This window comes from Carcharodon carcharias, chromosome X (assembly GCF_017639515.1).
Source record: "Carcharodon carcharias isolate sCarCar2 chromosome X, sCarCar2.pri, whole genome shotgun sequence".
Classification (NCBI taxonomy): Eukaryota; Metazoa; Chordata; class Chondrichthyes; order Lamniformes; family Lamnidae; genus Carcharodon; species Carcharodon carcharias.
In genome coordinates this window covers 20,483,131-20,499,806 of record NC_054507.1, presented here as the reverse complement: position 1 = coordinate 20,499,806, position 16,676 = coordinate 20,483,131, and the positions used below count along the sequence as shown (strand labels likewise).

The 16,676-nt window shown below is 42.0% G+C and overlaps 1 protein-coding gene across 17 annotated transcripts in view; it reads right to left on the bottom strand.

Moving 5' to 3' along the window:
• Window positions 1-16,676, bottom strand: part of kmt2d (lysine (K)-specific methyltransferase 2D) — a 234,870-nt gene that overhangs the window by 199,685 nt on the left and 18,509 nt on the right. For 10 of the 17 annotated variants that reach the window (XM_041180423.1, XM_041180432.1, XM_041180433.1 and 7 more), the window contains exon 1: window positions 690-1,014. The exons of 4 other annotated variants lie outside the window; for them this stretch is intronic. The gene's annotated coding sequence lies outside the window, so the exon portion shown is untranslated. Of the gene's footprint in view, window positions 1-60; window positions 83-145; window positions 206-689; window positions 1,015-16,676 lie in introns of those variants that run through there. 3 more of the 17 variants (XM_041180426.1, XM_041180428.1, XM_041180427.1) reach the window with 3 other exon arrangements.

The window sequence follows — 16,676 nt, the reverse complement described above, 5'->3', positions numbered from 1 at the left end:
CGACATTGTTTAGAGAAAATACAAGATTTTTAAATCACACTTCTGTATCCCTAATCCTACCTAAAAACCCCGTTTACACCAATCACCCAATTTCTAACCGAACGCTGAAGCTAAGCCATCACTTCTAAGATCAAATTCCGTTTACCGAACCGAAAAAAAACAGCAGTTCACGTCACCGAACACTGCACACAGTGTGCAACATTGTACCGTCCCCACACAAAAAACTCCTCGCTCTCACGCACACGACACGGCTTTTGCCGCCACAAAAAAGGATGCCCACTATGCAGACCACTCACAACACACTCCTGCACTTGCGTGCAAAATCCGTCATGTGAAACTACCTTTGAATATACAAGCAAAACACACTCAACATTTCTAAAGCGTAATAAATTCAAATTGCAATAACTGAAACAAAAGGTCACACAAGTAACTGACCCGACCTTATTTGAGTTTGTGAAGGCCGACACGAAATAATTAAAACTCTCGTGCTACTCATGTTTTTCTACCTTCTTCTGATTCAAAATATCGCTTTAAAGTACATCGTTTTATTCTCAGAATTTGCAAAATGAAAAATTGACTTCATTAACTAAATAGCGTTCTCTAAACATATATTTTTAAATCTATATTGCTTTACATTTAATATATTGCAGATTTGGCGGGTTGCAATCAAGCCCGATGAAAAAAAATACCTTATTGCTTGCCCTGTACTTCCCACACTTCACAAATCCCGACGGAAATACCCCACTGCATGGCTGATCCCATTCCTCGTTCAGAAAGCTTTATGACCGACATTGGCCTCGGGCAGCAGGCTCCTGCTCGGGCCCCGGCCACTCCTCACTATCTCCGGGTTCGGCCTCACTGCTTCCTGTTACAAAGTAGTCACAAACATTGAACAAAACTCAAATAGGAAAGGGAAAGAATTAAAGAAATAGGCGACCCGAACAAAACCGACAGAAAAAAAAAGAAACCGAAAAAAAAGGAAAAGTGAAGAGAACCAAAAACATCCACCGGAGCGACGGAAACGTCATCACTTCCGTTCCGGTGAGAAACAGTAACCCCCAAACACCAGTTCCAGTTTAGGCAAAGATTCGAACAAAACACGGATATTTCTTTTTAAGTTTTTGCAAAAAAGTGAATGTGTCGATGATGGTCAGCATAATCGCTTAATTTTGTAACAGAACATGCAGATACACAGAGCGAAAAATCAATAGAATAAAACGTCGAGTTCCGACAAGAAATCCCATCCGTTTCGAACTAGAATTGGAAAGGTTGTCAGGCGCATCCCGAAATTATTTAAACATATTAAGCTACGCTTTCGAAGAAGATCTATTCTAATGGCTGCTTAACCAAACACTTTTAAAAATGTGACACAGAAGCTTACGTATACATGTAATGAAAAGTGAAACTAAAGAAGTAGAACACATGTCGATGGACTAAAATCTAGGGACACAAAAGCATCTCGTACCAGCGAAACAAAAGGGCTGATTGGAAACGGTAGCTCAAATCTAACTCAACTGCAATTCCCATATCTAAAAACAATTTTATTTTCATTTCTAAAATCGAATGAAGATCTCCAGATTGGAAGCAACAATAAAATACTTACCGCAAATAATTATTATGTTAACAAACTCCCTCCCATTTAATTTCGATTTAAACTAATACTGTATTTAAAAAGATATTTTCATATCCATCACCAACCTGCGTTGCAGATCTCTGAACTGTTACAGCGCAAGAGGAGGCCATTCAGCCCATCTGTGCACCAGCTCTCTGAATGAACAATTCACTGAGTGCCATTTTCCTGTCTTCTCCCCATAACCCAGCACATTTGTCCTTTCAGATAACAGTCTCTTTCTTCCCTTTTTAATGCTTCAACTGAACCTGCCTGCACCACATTCCCAAGCACTGCATTCCAGACCTTAACTGCTCGCGACGTGAAAAAGCTCTTTTTCCTCATACCACTTTTGCTTCTTTGCCAATTACTTTAAATCTGTGCCCTCTCATTCTCGATCTTTTCATGACCGGGAACAGTTTCTCCCTACCTACTCTGTCCAGACCCCTCATGATTTTGAATACCTTTATCAAATCTCCTCTCAGCCACCTTTTCTCCAGGGAAAACAGTCCTAACTTCTATCTTCATAACAGAAGTTCCTCATCCCTGGAACCATTCTCGTGAATCTTTTCTGCACTCTCTCCAATGTCATCATATCTTTCCCAAAGTGCGGCACCCAGAAATGGACGCAATACTCCAGCTGAGGCCAAACAAGTTTCTTATACAAGTTCAACATAACCTCCTTGCTCTTGTACTCTATGCCCTTATGAAAGAACCTAGGATGCTGTCTGCATTATTAACTGCTCTCTCAACCTGTTCTGCCACCTTCAATGATTCATGCACATATACACCCAGGCCCCTCTGCTCCTGCACCTCCTTTAGAATTGTACCCTTTATTTTGTATTGTCTCTCCATGTTCTTCCTAACAACATGAATCACTTCACATTTCTCTGCAATGAACTTCATCTGTCACTTGGCAGCCCATTCTACCAACTTGTCTATGTCCTTTTGAAGTTCTACACTATCCTCCTCACAGTTCACAATGCTTCCCAGTTTCATTTCACCTGCAAATTTTGAAATTGTGCCCTGTACACCAAGGTCTAGGTTATTAACATACATCAGGAAAAACAAGAGTCCCAACACTGATGTCTAGGGAACTCCACTACAAATCTTTCTTGAACCTGAAAAAAACATAGTTAACGACTACTTTCTGTTTCTGGTCACTCAGCCAATTTCATATCCATGTGCTACTGTCCCTTTTATTCCATGAGCTATAACTTTGCTCACAGGTCTGTTGTGCAGCACTGTATCAAATGCCTTTTGGAAGTCCATGTAAACCACGTCAACAGCATTACCCTCATCAACCCTCTGTTACTTCTTCTCAAAACTCCAGCAAGTTAGTTAAACGTGATTTTCCCTTAAGAAATCCATGTTGGCTTTCCTTAATTAACCGACATTTGTAAATGTGACAATTAATTTTGTCCCAAATTATTGTTTCCAGGAGTTTCCCCACCATCGAAGTTAAACTGACTAGCCAGTGGTTGCTGGGCTTACCTTTATACTCTTTTTTGAACAAAGGCGTAATATTTGCAATTCTCCAGTCCTCTGGCACCACCCCTGAGTCTAAGGAAGACTGGAAAATAATGGCCATTGCCTCTGTAATTTCCACTCTCACTTTCCTCAGTATCCTTGGATGCATCTCATCCGGTCCTGGTGCCTTCTCAAGTTTAAGTAGAGACACCCTATCCAATACCACGTCCTTATCAATTTTAAACCCTTCAAGTGCGTGAATTACCTCCTCTTTCACCATGGCATGGGTAGCATCTTCTTCCTTGGCAAAGACAGATGCAAAGTATTCATTTAATACTTCAGCCATGCCCTCTGCCTCCATGTGCAAATCATCTTTTTGGTCCCTAATTGGCCCCATTCATCTTTTACCACCCTTTAACTATTTCTATGCCTATAGACGACTTTGGAATTCCATTTTATGTTGATTGCCAGTCTCTTTTCATACTCCCTTTTTGCTTCTCTTATTTGATTTTTCAATTCCCCTCTGAACCTTCTATATTCATCCTGGTTCTCAAATGTATTTTCCACCCAACATCTGTCATAAGCACACTTTTGCTTCTTGAGCTTAATTTCTACCTCTTGTCATCCAGCGAGCTCTGGATTTGTTTATCCTACCTGACTGTGTCAGAGCTACCTCTTCTTTAAAGGCAACCAGTTTTTCCTGACAAACTATGATTCTAATTTATCTGGGTCATTCTTACCCCATTGAAGTTGCCTTTCCCCCAGTTAATTATTCTTACTCTGGATTGTTCTTTGTCCTTTTCCACGGTCAGCCTAAACCTTATGATATAATGATCACTGTCCCCCAAATGTTCTCCTACTGACATTTGATTCACTTGGCCCAACTCATTCCCAAGAACCAGGTCTACCAGCATCTCCTTTCTCACTGGACTGGAAACATACTGCGGTAGAAAATTCTCCTGAACACACTACAGGAACTCTTGGCCCTCTCTGCCCTTTACACTACTGCTATCCCACTCTATATTCAGATAATTAAAGTTCTCCATTATAATTAGTCTATAATTCTTGCACCTCTCTGTAATTTCATTACAAATTTGTTCCTCTACATCCTTCCCACTAGTTGGTGACCTATAGACTACACCGAACAATGTAATTGCACCTTTTTTGTTCCTTAGCCACTGCCAAATAGATTCTGTCCTTGACCCCTCTGGGACATCCACTTTCTCCAGCACTGAATGCTCTCCTTAATCAACGCTGCCACCGCTCCCTCTTTCATTCATTTTCCATCTTTCCTGAACAACTTATATCCAGGAATATTTAAGACCCAGCCCTGCCCTTCTTTGAGCCAGCTCGCTGTTATAGCCACATCATAATTCCATGTGGCAATCTGCACCTTTAACTCACCAATCTTATTTACTGCACTCTGTGCATTCACATACATGCACAGTAACCCTGATTTAGATTTTATTACTTTCTCTCTTCCTCTGACCATCACCTAACTTACTATTCCTTACTCTAGTGCTATATATCTCTCCCAATATTCTGTGCACCTTGGCATTCCTCCCTGTTATTATCTCCTGGTTCCCACACCACTGCCAAGTTAGTTTAAACCCTCCCAAATAGCATGAGTAAAATCTTCTGTAAGTAACTCAGTCTCAGCTTTATTAGGTGCAACCCATCTGGCCTGTACAGGTCCCATCACCCCGAGCCCCAATGTCCCAGGAATCTAAAGCCCTCCCTCCAGCCACACATTCATCTGCTTTATCCTATTTCTCTGCTCACTTGCACATGATACTGGGAGTAATCCGGAAATTACTACTTTTGAGATCCTGCTTGCTAATTTCCTACCTAGCTCCCTGAATTCTGACTGCAAGACCATATCCCTCCTTCTACCTATGTCAGTGGTACCAATGTGGACCAGGACTGTTGGCTGTTCATCTTCCCACTTTGGGTGCACTGCTGTCGTTCAGTGACATCTTGACCCTGACATCAGGGAGGCAACGCACCATCCTGGATTCAGGTCTGCGGCTGCAGCAACACTTATCTATTACCCTAACTATCAAATAAAGTATCACTATTGCTCTTCCAGTCTTCCTTGTACCCCCCCATACAGCTGATGCACCCGTGATCCCATGGATTTGGCTCTGGCTACACTCCCCAGAGTGTAACCATCACTATCATCAGTATTCAGAACTGAATACTGATTGGAGAGTGAGGTGCACTCGGGGACTCCTGCACTACTTGCTTGTTCCTTTTGATTGCCTGGTGGTCACCCATTCCCTCTCTCCCTGTATACTCAAGCTGGTCAGTGACCACATCTGTAAATGTGCTATCCATGAAGCTCTCAAACTCACAGATGCACCGCAGTGACACCAACTGCTGCTCAAGCTCTGAAACCCAGAGCTCAAGCTGCTGCAACTGACAACACTTACTGCACAAATGGTTATCCAAGCATTGGAAGCACCCTGGTGTTCCCACATAGCACAGAATATGCATTATGGAGCTCGGATCAGCCCTGCCATTTCTCTATTTATTAGTTAACCTTGCTACTGCTAATTCAACTTCTCAGTACTAATAAACCTTACCAATACTAATAAACCTTACAACTATTAATAAAGCTTACTATTACTTATAAATTCTACTGATAGCTAACAGACCTTACGAGTACTAATAAACATTACTTAAAAATAAAAAGATGACTCACCAGCTGTTAACTTGCTATTATTAACGCTTAATATTTTTTATTGTTTTTAATCTGTCAGTTATTTAAACTCAGCACCTAAGCAGCAATACTCACCAGCCTATCAATTTACAACGTTCCTGTGATGTCACACCTCAATTTTTGTTTCCGAATGCAGCTCTGAGCCCACAGACTATGTAAGAGAGATAGCCCCGCTCAGCTCCTCTGAGCTCTCACTTTTTCGCTCTGGTTTTTAGCCCTGCTCAGCTACTCTGAGCTCTCACTTTCTCTCTTCAGTTTTTAGCCCCACTCAGATCCTAGACCATAAGACATAGGAGCAGAAGTAGGCCATTCGGCCCATCGAGTCTGCTCCGCCATTCAATTAGATCATGGCTGATCTGATAATCCTCAATTCCACTTTCCTGCCTTTTCCCCACAACCCTCAATTCCCTTACTGATTAAAAATCTGTCTATCTCAGCCTTGAATATACTTAATAACCCAGCCTCTACAGCCCTCTGCGGTAAAGGATTTCACAGATTAACTGCCCTCGAAGAGAAGAAATTCCTCCTCACCTTTGTTTTAAATGGGTGACCTCTTACTCAGATTATGCCCTCTGGTCCTAAACTCTCCCACAAGGGGAAACAGCCTCTCAGCATCTACCTTGTAAAGCCCCCTAAGAATCTTATACATTTCAATAAGGTCCCCTCTCATTCTTCTAAACTCCAATGAGTACAGGCCCAACTTACTCAACCTCTCCTCATAAGAAAATCCCTCCCTACCCGGGATCAATCTAGTGAGCCTTCTCTGGACTGCTTCCAATGCCGGTATATCTGTCCTTAGATAAGGGGACCAAAACTGTTCACAGTATTCTAGGTGCGGTCTAACTAGTGCCTTGCATAGTTTTAGCAAGACTTCCTTATTTTTATACTCCATTCCCTTTGAAATAAAGCTCAACATTCTATTTGCCTTCCTTATTACCTGTTGAACTTGTATACCAGCTTGTTGTGATTCATGCACAAGGACCGCCAAATCCCTCCATGCTGCAGCTTTCTGCAATCATTCTCCATTTAAATAATATTCAGTTCTTCTATTCTTCCTGCCAAAGTGCATAACCTCACATTTTCCAACATTATATTCCATCTGCCCACTCAATTAATCTGTCTATATCCCTCTGTAGATTCTGTCATTCTCACCATTTGCCTTCCCACCTATTTTTCTGTCGTCCACAAACTTGGCAATAGTACATTCACACCCCTCATCCAAGTCATGAATATATATTGTAAATAATTGTGGCCCCAACACTGATCCCTGTGGCACTCCACTAGTTGTAGGTTGCCATCCTGAAAATGTCCCCCTTATCCCAACTCTGTCTTCTATTAGTTAGCCAATCCTCTATCCATGCTAATATGCTACCCCCAACACCATGGACTCTTATCTTATTAAGTGGCCTTATATGCAGTACCTTATCAAACACCTTTTGGAAATCCAAATATATTACATCTACTGGTTCCCCTTTATCTATCCTGCTTATTACCTCCTCAAACAAGTCTAATAAATTTGTCAGGCATGATTTCCCCTTCATGAAGCCATGCTGACTCTGCAAAAACCTCAAGGAGGGTGGGGGGAAAGAAGAAGAAATGAAATGAAGGAAAATAACCCCCTGAACTGTCAAGTAAATTTGCATTCCTCTACACTTTTATATAAAATCTTATGAATATGAATGGGGCTTTCAAAATACTGCTCTTTAAATCAAGCCTGAACCTGGAGCTGCTTTTTACTGCAATATTAATGCTGTTCACAGTTTGACTGCCCAGCTGCTTCCTTTTCCTCAGTATTGTGGGTTTTTATTGGGAAATTTCTCCAACTGCCAGCATAAAAATCCTCACTGTGGTCAGATCTTTCCTAGTTTAGATCTGCCTTAACACCGAACACTGCAACATCTGCAATTACTTTATCTGAATTGGGGTTTGTAAAACACTTACACTCATGTCCAGTGGTAAATTTGGCATTCCACAAGGAACCCCAACTAAAATTCAACTTTCCAATGGAATACAAATTACACAATCAATGTATCTGTATCATTGATAAGAAAAAGCAGCAAGAAAAGAATGGCAATAACAGCCAAAGTAATATGGGTAGAAATTCATAATGGGGCAAAAAAAAAAACAATTCGTGACTGTTTCCAACCATTGGCTGGAAATGAACAAAGATATTTAGAGAAGAGACTGGAGGAAACTGTAATGTAATATTCAGGTCTAATACTGAAATGCTGCCATAAGTAGTCAGAACACAAACTGAAAGGGAGGAATGAAAGGACAGTTTCATACAAGTAAACATTAATTTTCAACACAACACGTTAAAAGGGAATCAAGGCAGCTTCATTTGATTTCATCTTTCAAAGTGACCTTTGTATAGTTCAACTAGATATCATAATTAAGAACAAAAGCGGTGATGCAATACTTAAGAACATATCTTGGAACATATATATTAATTCCCCTAAGACACCAGTCAAAGTAACTTGCTGCAGCATGGCTGCCAAATAATTATCTTTTTAGGCTTCCAGGACACGTCAACCCAAAGTTTAACCTGTTCACTTTAATGGCGTGGGTCATACCTTAAAGCTGTGTCTTGATTTACTGGAAATGTGTCCTTTGGACCAGTTTCCATCCAGATATGGGACACTACATACATCAGTAAGGGAGCCCAGGCCTGATACACACCACCTTACAGCAGGGATTACTAGTCATGTGTATGATTGTTGAGTAATGCCAAGACAGGGCTCAGTTACAATGGCATTACAGTTGGATATCCAATCAACTCACTATTCAGATTCTCACATTAAAGAATGGTTACCTGGGCAAGCTGATGGAAGGCTACTGTTGCACGTTCAGAAGCAGAGGGACAGAACACTGTGAACAACTTTTTACATTTCCTGTCAGGAGAAATATAGTGACTAAAAAAAGGTTAACGCAAGTATCTTTAATGGTCTATGATAACTGCACTCCCATTTACCACACAGCTACCAAGAAAAGCTATTTTATAATATGTTCCCAACATATATTTTTGAAGCCCAACACTGGATTGATGGATGGTCAAACTGCAGTCTGCAACTGCCACATTCTCGCAGCAAAAGTGGGAGAGAGAGAGAGAGAGAGAGAGGTGGAGAGACAGACAGTGGGGGAGTTCCACACTGTTGCCTCACCTGTAAAATCCTTGTTTTCTACCATCTCCCCTAAGTTCCATCCCAAGTTTCTATCAGAGTATCCTCCTTCCTTTCCTTTGCCTCTGTATTGAATGACTCCTCACCACAGTGATTTCAATCTCTATCTCAGCTTGCCTTACCCACTCTCTTTTGGTGGTGTGGTTTAATTTAGAGATGCACGGGGTTAGAATTGAAGGAGTGCAGAGATCTTAGAGGATTGTAAAGCTGGAGGATGTTACAGAGATAAAGAAGGGAGGCCATGGAGGGATTTGAAAACAAGTATGAGAATTTTAAAATCGAGGGGTTGCCAAGAGGAACCAATGTAGGTTAATGAGCGCAGGGCTGATAAGTAAATGGGACAGTGCAAGTTAGAATACAGCCAGCAGTTTTGAATGAGGTCTTTTGCAAAGGGTGCAAGGTGGGAGGTCAGCCAGGAGTGTATTGGAATAGTTGAGTCTGGAGCTAATGAAAGCATGGTTGAAGATTTCAGCAGCTGATGAGCTGAGGCAGGGATGGAGGTAGAACAGAGAATTAATCTCCAAATTACCCCAGGGTGTTTTAGACATGTTCTTTTTGATATATCCCAAACAGTAGCCTTAAAATGGGCAGGCCACTTTAGCAACTAAAACGTACCAGTGCTCCAGACCTCAAGACTACCCCTCAAATATCCGAAATATATTTAGGGTCTTCCACATGTTTGGGACATCACAATATGCAAATTTCAGCCCATATTTCATATTCATGCAACAGGAATTTTTTTTAATTAATTCACAAGGTGTGGGCTTTACTGGCAGGGCCAGCATTTATTGCCCATCCTTAGTTGCCCTTGAGAAGGTGGTGAGCAGCCTTCTTGAACCGCTGCAGTCCATGTGGTGTCAGTACACCTACGGTGCTATTAGGAAGGGAGTTCCAGGATATTGACCCAGCAACGGTGAAGGAACAGTGATATATTTCCAAGTCAGGATGCTGTGTGACTTGGAGGGGAACTTCCGCGTGGTGGTGTTTCCATCTATTTGCTGCCCTTGTCCTTCTAGATGGTAATGGTCACAGGTTTGGAAGGTGCTGTCTAAGGAGCCTTGGTGAATTCCTGCAATGCATCTTGTAGATGATACCCACTGCTGCTAGTGTGTATTGGTGGTAGAGGGAGTGGATGTTTGTGGATGTGGAGCCATTCAAGTGGGGTGCTTTGTCCTGGGTGGTGTCAAGCTTCTCAAGTGCTGTGGAAGCTGCACTCATCCAGACAAGTGGAAGTATTCTATCACACTCCTGGCTTGTGCCTTGTAGATGGTGGACAGGCTTTGAGGAGTTAGGAGGTGAGTTATTTGTCACAGGATTCCTAGCCTCTGACCTGCTCTTGTAGCCACAGTATTTATATGGCTAGTCCAGTTCAGATTCTGGTCAATGGTAATCCTCAGGATGTTGATAGTGGGGAATTCAGTGATGGTAATGCCATTGAACATCAAGGGGCAATTGTTATATTCTCTCTTGTTGGAGATGGTCATTGCCTGACACTTGTGTGGCGCGAAAGTTACTTGCCACTTGTCAGATCAAGCCTGGATATTGTCCAGGTCTTGCTGCGTTTGGACGTGGACTGTTTCAGTATCTGAGGAGTCATGGATGGTGCTGAACACTGTGCAATCATCAGCAAACATCCCCACTTCTGACCTTATGATGGAAGGAAGGTCATTGATGAAGCAGCTGAAGATGGTTGGGCCAAAGACACTACCCTGAGGAACTCCTGCAGTGATGTCCTGGCACTAAGATGATTGACCTCCAACAACCACAACGATCTTCCTTTGTGCTAGGTATTACTCCAACCAGTGGAGAGTTTTCCCCCTGGTTCCCATTGACTCCAGTTTTGCTAGGGCTCCTTGATGCCACACTCGGTCAAATGCAGCCTTTATGTCAAGGGCACCTCAAACCACAACTGAACAGGGAAGTAACGCACCAATTGAAAGCAGGTGCACATACATCCAATGAAAAAGTACTAAAAATAACTTGAAATTACAATGAAATTGCAAAGAGTAAAATTCTGATGAAATGACATTCCGGTTATGTCAAAGTCATTAACCAATCTCACCAGAATAGCAAATCTCATAGAACAATGCCAGTGATGAGCTGAAATTCTGCACCGGTAACTCTGGATTAGCCGAACATATCTAAGCTTGTCATATGACCATGCTGACCAATCAGAGCAGAGTTAGACCACACAAAATCGCAAAATCACGTAGTGCTGGGCATAATCTAGGCACTGGGTTCCCACAAAACCAAAATGCTTTTTGAAAATATAGTTCTTTTGCCATTTCTCCTCTCAGTAATTAAAATGTAATTATTTATCCCTCATTGGTGTTTGTGGGACCTTGCTGAGCACAAATTGCTTAACTGGCTGTGAAATGTTTTGGGATGTACCAAAAACTCAAGCTTTTTTTTCTAGCTGAATGATAGTGGAACAAGAAGAGAGGATGATGCAGGGGCTGAACAGATAGTTTAAAGGGCATCAGGGTTGCAATGGAAGTGAGGCATTGATAGGAATTGGAAAGGTGCTGGGAAGGGGAAGGACTAGCAGATGTGTTGTGTGGGGAGCAAGGGTGGGAGAACAAGTGATTGGTGGAACGGACAGCAAGGAAGAGAACCAATGATGGGGAATGGGAAGAAAACTGCTGACACTTTTTATTTCCTTTACAAATGCAGCCACTGGTGGCTCCTTTCCCCACAGACAAACCAAAAGATAAAGACAGAAGTAGAAGAGGTTAGAAAGCAAAGCAAAAAGAAAGAATTATGGGACAGAAAGTAAAAAGTAATACCAAGAGATCAGACATATGCCATATGTGACCATATTCACTGACTTATGGTGCACAACCTCACAGATCACCTAGCAAAGTATTAAAATCAGTATGTCCTGTCTGCTACAAACAATTCCCAAAGCATTTGCAATGTTAACTGGGTCCACACCTAGCTGTAATCACCCATAATACCCGTAGATGGCGCTGCAATGTTTGGAGAATTTTTACAAAATTTGGGTAATTTTTCTTGCGTCATATGATTCTGTCACACTGTCGATTTGAAGTTTTTTAATAAGAACATAAGAAATAGTTGTGGATGCTCCATCACTGAATATATTCAAGTTTCTCGGATAGATTTTCTTGAAGGATTTTCTAGTACCTGCAAAGCTTAGTGGCAAGAGTATAACTCTTCCAACATTGCTCACATTTAAAGGATTTAGGCATTCATGAGCTCTGAAAGTATGAAGGTCCCTCAACGTTTGCCATATTGTGACATTTGTTGTTCTGCAATATTAGGTAACTGAGGAAAATCCCACCCCAGTTTTTACATTTACAATGTCTCTATCCAGCAGATCATTGAGCCATGATCCAGATTTGCCGCTCCACCCCCAAATCCATTAGTATATATTTGTTAAAAGTCTCACTTCTAAACATGCATTATTGGTCATGCTTCAGGCACCACATTTGCAAATTTCACAACTAGGGAATGTAGCAAACAAAATCGAGAGATGTGGTAACGATCAATTAAAAATTGGCAATCAGCAAAAAAAGAGCAAAGGAACTAAATAAAGTCACTCAAGATACTTTAAAAAATAATTTGCCATCATCTCACCTCACTAAGTGTGAATGTGATACTGGAAATAAGGTTTATAACATAACAAAGCTTTGAATAACGATAAAATTTACATTTGTTTTACATACCTGCATGTAGTTGAAATATTTCAAGTTTTTCCAACAAAAGCCTGTATCTCATGCAGAACCCGAAGCCTTGAGTTCAGGGGCTTAGGAGAGCAGTTGAATGAAAAGATTCAACAAAGTAACAGAACATAACTCTGAAAACACATTGGTATCGCTCTCTGCAAGCCACTTGTACACAATTCTCAGGATGCACTTCCATGCTGCCTCTTATCAGTTTGATGACCACCACCACCACATTTCAGAATGGGGATAACACAAGTTCTTTCATTTAATTGACTGCAAGACTGACGATTTACATATTTCATCAAAACTTTTTGTTCGTAAGCCCTGCCCACTAACCATAATGGAAATGGTCTCAGAGGGCAGAGCAGTGGCAAATGGAATTTAATCCTGAAAAGTGTGAGGTGATGCATTTTGGGAAGACTAACATGGCAAGGGAATACACAATGAATGGTAGGACCCTAAGAAGTACAGAGGATCAGAGGGACCTTGGTGTACATGTCCATAGATCCCTGAAGGCAGCAACACAGATAGAAAAGGTGGTTAAGAAGGCATTATGGGACACTTGCCTTTATTAGCCGAGGCATAGAATATAAGAGCAGGGAGGTTATGCTGGAGCTGTATAAAACGCTTGTCAGGCCACAGCTGGATTACTGTGTGCAGTTCTGGTTACCACAGTATAGGAAGGATGTGATTGCACTGGAGGAGGATGCAGAGGAGGTTCACCAGGATGTTGCCTGGGCTGGAGCATCTCAACTATGAAGAGAGACTGGATAGGCTAGGGTTGTTTTCCTTAGAGCAGAGAAGGCTAAGAGGGGACCTGATAGAGGTATACAAAATTATGAGGGGCATAGATAGGAAGAAACATTTCCCCTTAGCGGAGGTTTCAATAACCAGGGGGCATAGATTTAAGGTAAAGGGCAGGAGGTTTAGAGGGGATTTGAGGAAAAAAATTTTCACCCAGAGGGTGGTTGAAATCTGGAACACTGCCTGAGGGGGTGGTAGAGGCAGGAACCCTCACAACATTTAAGAAGTATCTAGATGAGCACTTGAAAAACCATAGCATACAGGGCTACGGGCCAATTGCTGGAAAATGGGATTAAAATAGATAGGTGCTTGATGGCTGGCATGGACATGATGGGCCGATGGGCCTGTTTCTGTGCTGTATAAGTCTATGACTCTATGAATGACAGCCAATAAACTATAGTATAAGAGCTATGAAGGCAACTGAAACTTCTGCATCTACATCAGCTTTACCATCAGTAACTGACGGGAGAAATTAAGCAATTAGCTGCATTTTAGAGGCTGTTTACTTGTGCAACTACAGCAGGTTACATGCAGAGCTTTATTTGTGCTATGGTTGAGTATGAGAAGAACAAAATCGCTTTTTTAATATTTGCTATCAACACTTTTTCATAGCCAATCAAAAGACACTTACTCCATCTTGAGTACACCTCTCACAAATGTCTTTTCAATTCTTATCAGTGTGTGTACACCTCCGCTTCTGAAGCAGCAAAACCTCTGACTTATGATCAAAGCAACTGGAGATCTGCTCATCAATGATTACATTTCCACACATCATCGTCTAGAGAGATCATTACACTGATAATATTGGATGATGTTTGAATATCAGGTTAAGGATATGCTGCACATTTTAAAAACTGGGAGCAAAAGTAAGCTGTTCTTCTAAAAGAAATTGCTCAGAAATGAACATTTAACATTCTGGAAACCAAAACAAGTATCTTGTGTCACCTTTAGGCAGGGGATCAACTTCTATAGGTATGCTGATGACATCCAGTTCCATCAAGCACATCTCTCATTTCTCCAACAGCTGCTTCCGTGCTGTTGAACTGCTTGTCTGAAAGTCAAATTATTTTCAGCTGAACTTCAGGAAGACCAAAGCCATTGTTGTTGGCACCTGCCATAAACTCTGTTCCATTGCCACTGATGCAGACACCCGCCCCAATCACTTGCCTATAATGGAATAAAACTATGTGCAACATTGTCATTTGTCTAATCCGGAGCTGAGTTTCATACACCACATGCTCTCTTCAGCTTCCTCTTCCACTACATTGCACATCTCAACTATTACAAACCCTTACCATACTTGTCACCTCCAGAGTCAATTACTCCAACACTTATTACTGGTCTCGCATAATCCTCCCTCCACAAACTCCAGCTCGTGCAAAACACAACCACACCAATTCTGTCTTAAATTCCACTCACCCACCATTGTTGACCAATGATGGCTCTCTATTCCCGCAAAACATCTAAATTAACACACTTGTCTTCATGGCTATCCACAACTTTTATACCTCTAGAACTTCCTCCGAAACTCCATCCCAATCCATACTCCAACTCCAACTCCAACCTCCTAAGCATTCCCCCCTCCTCAGTCCACCAGGAATGGCAGAGTTTTCAGTTGCCACTGTTCTACTCTCTGGTAATCCCTCAGTAAATCCCTGTACCTACCTACTTCTTGGGCCAACATTTATAAACTCCCATAGCCACATTTAGGCTACTTCACAGTTTGCAAACATTGAACTTGAGGTTTCCATCTGTGTACAGCCACCCCCAAGAACCTGATCTCTTCCTAATCCTCCCCATTTTGTTCCATCATGCTCTATCCATTATCCCAACTCATCTACCACTCTCACATCAATTACCTAATTTCCTGCCATTGTTCCAGGCTCAAGTTCCTCCTTGGGACAGACTCATGACTTCATGACGTTCTAATCTACTCATCCACAGTCACACCATCTGCATGTCTCCCAGAGCATCAATCTCAACTGTTTCATCCCCTCAGTCCATCACACATCCTATCCAGGTCGCTCCCAGAATTTGATTCCTTCAACCTAACTCCTTCTCCACTCACAACGCCCCCTGCACGCACCAACCCCAACCCACAAAAAGGTTCTCCCCATCCACTCTTGCATCACTCTGCAATATGTCTATTTCCTTGCTAATAAGGCCCTTCTCATCCACAAAGTATCCTGCAGGACTGCATTGATATGTACGGCCTGACTAAAACCCTACTGCCCCAGTGACAACTCTTTTCCACACACACACAGGCTGCTCCAACCAGCTGCACATTCCATAATGCTCCCCATCATGGCAGTGACATGGACCTTAATGAGATCTAGGGACTTATCCCCTTTGTCCTCCAGCAATTTGAGCACCTGCCTTGTCTACTACCCCGCGTGCCTCTTTTTCAAAGCTACCCTCAAATTCCTCACTAGCATTGTCTGTGACTCAAGACTACCCCTCTGGCATTTCATTATTTACAAAGCATCAAGTGATATGTTAAGCAGCTGCCTTGTCTGCACTTTGACATCTTTATTCCTCCCAGATGTCTCAGCCTCCTTTCCCATTGCTCCTCCAGTGGAGCACTGACTTTTGTGACCTCAAATCCTAAAAACACAGACTCAACTGCACTGCCGCACTCCTGCAACATCCTCCATATCAAGGCCCAGCACACCTGGTCTGCTGTATGTTCTCTTCTTCACCTCTGCTCCAATATCAGTGGGAAAACTGTTTCCCAATCCATCTCAGCACTCTGGAATTTTCTTCCCAAATCCTTCTGCTTTGTCCTCTCTCTCCCCAACTTCAAAAGTTTCCTGAAAACCTACCTTATCAACTACCTCCCATAACTCTCTTCCCTACTCCTGCTCAGGCCCAACCCGTCCACACTGAAGCCGTGTGGGACATATTCCACATCCTCCTTTTTGAGAGGCTATTTGGCATGTTCCACTATGTTACAGGAACTATAGAAGAGCAAACAATTCTGTTGTTGCAAAGTTTGTTAATCTGTTTTAGCATATGCACCTTCAATTGACTTCCATCTGTTCCTTCTCTCTTCTCAACTCAGTCAGCCTCTCGCACTAATGCTGGAGAAAGTTGAGGAGATGACGAGATTTCCTGTTTCTTTGACTGACAGCAGTAATGTTCTCTTACTATTCATTTAACTCGGCACTCATTTTTTAAAAATGCAACTTGGAAAGGAGGGGCTTGGT